The sequence below is a fragment of the Bidens hawaiensis genome, unplaced genomic scaffold, assembly GCF_021521415.1.
Source record: "Bidens hawaiensis isolate Kalapana, Puna unplaced genomic scaffold, B.hawaiensis_p1.1 tig00068888_1, whole genome shotgun sequence".
Lineage (NCBI taxonomy): Eukaryota > Viridiplantae > Streptophyta > Magnoliopsida > Asterales > Asteraceae > Bidens > Bidens hawaiensis.
The window spans coordinates 45,330-47,295 of record NW_027502159.1 but is presented as its reverse complement, the minus strand read 5'-3'; the positions used below and the strand labels follow the sequence as shown (position 1 = coordinate 47,295).

The 1,966-nt window shown below is 39.2% G+C and overlaps 1 pseudogene; it reads left to right on the top strand.

The window, feature by feature from the left end:
- The first annotated feature begins 234 nt into the window (after positions 1 to 234).
- Positions 235 to 1,761, top strand: LOC143605285 (WD repeat-containing protein 26 homolog pseudogene; annotated as a pseudogene).
- Positions 1,762 to 1,966: the final 205 nt, after the last annotated feature.

Here is a 1,966-nt window from a genome sequence, read left to right as displayed (position 1 = left end):
CATATTCATCGCCGGTAACTTCTTTATTTTATTCATTTCCTTTACACACCAATTCTTGATTCTTTGTACGAATTCCTTGTAATCTGAACTGGGTTTTTTGATATTATTCCAATTCGTCTGTTTATTTTCAATTTGTGTATGGACTGATTATCCAATTCATGGAGGTGTTAAGGGTTCTGACCACCATCAAAACGTAGAAAACTAGGATCATCGGTTACTGATTATTATTCATCAATGGATGATGATGATTCAATCGGGTCTAGGGGAATCAAGAAAGTTGAATTCGTTAGATTAATAGCTGAGTCTTTACATTCTCTCGGGTACACGAAAACAACCACGTCTCTCGAGGAAGAATCCGGCATTGTGTTTTCGTCACCCACGGTTGCTGAATTCACCCGACAGATTCTTGATGCGAATTGGGATGCGGGTTTGAGTTCGTTGCAAAAACTTCGGTTTTAGATGAGTCGGTTGTTAATTCGGTGTCTTTGGTAATATTAGAACAGAAGTTTTTAGAACTTCTGAATGATGATAGGTGCTTGATGCTTTAAGAACTTTGCGAACCGAGATATCGCCTCTTTCGATTGATCAAAATCAAGGGAGGGTTCGTGAGCTTTCGTTTTTATTGTTGCGTTCTCGTGATGATGTGGTTAAACCGAAGCTGAGATCAGAGGTGATGCTCGATTTGAAAAGGTTGTTTCCGCCAAATGTTATTATCCCGCAAGGAAGATTGGTACAGTTAGTAGAACAGGCTCTTGATTCGCAGCAAGATTTCTTGTTCGTTTCATAATTCTGTACGGGTTGATTCGTTATTCAGTGATCATAACTGTGGAAGAACTCAAATTCCGTCTGAGACGTTACAGATTCTACAAGAACATCGAGATGAAGTCTGGTTTGTTCAGTTTTCAAACAATGGGAAATTCTTAGCTTCGTGTTCGAAAGACAAGTCAGACGATTATATGGGAAGTTAGTCTCGATGCAGACTCGTTGTTAAGCATAGATTACTAGGCACAGAGAACCGGTTTCGTGTGCTTCTTGGAGTCCGAGTGACGATCGGATTCTGACATGTGGTGTGGAAGAGGTTATGAGGTGTTGGGATGTTCAGTCTGGTGAATGCGTTCGTGTTTTTGATAAAACCGATCTTGGTATGGTTTCGTGTAACTGGTCTCCAGATAGTCAAAGGGTGTTTACTGGATTTAACGATAAAAGCATTGTGATGTGGGATTTGGATGGGAACGAGTTGGAATCTTGGAGAGGTGAAAAGACGTTGAGGATATCAGATTTGCAGATTACGTGTGACGGGAAGTTTATAATTTCAATTTGCAAGGAAAACCATGATACTGATATTTGATCGAGAATTAGGGAAAGAAAGATTAATCAAAGAGGATTATAACATTGTTTCGTTCTCATTATCCGGTGATAATAAGTTCTTGTTGGTTAGTTGGTGAATCAAGAAATACATCTTGGAGTCTTGATGTGGATGCACAGCTTGTGGCCAAATATAAAGGCCATAAATGTTCAAGATTTGTGGTTCGGGCTTGTTTTGGCGGTATTGATCAAGCGTTGTTGCTAGTGGGAGTGAAGACTCGCAGGTGTATGTGTGGCATAGGGAAACAGGTGAGCTTTTAGAGACTTTAGGTGGTCATTCTGGGGCTGTGAACGGTACTAGCTGGAATCCGGTGAACCCGCATATGGTTTGCATCGGCTAGTGATGATCGAACTATACGTATCTGGGGTTTGAAAGACCTGAACTTTACAGATTAAACTGTGGTTGAATGTTATGTTTCTGAATTTGGATTCAAATTTGTAGTGTTATTGAAAGTGTGTTTGGTTTTAAATTTGAATACATAAAGATTGCAGGATTTCTTGTTTTCTTGCTGTTTGTTGTTTGATATGTTAATTGGATGTGTTTTGAGAAAACTGTTGATAGACTTGTATTTGGTCTTTTTATTTTGGTAAAGATAAATAC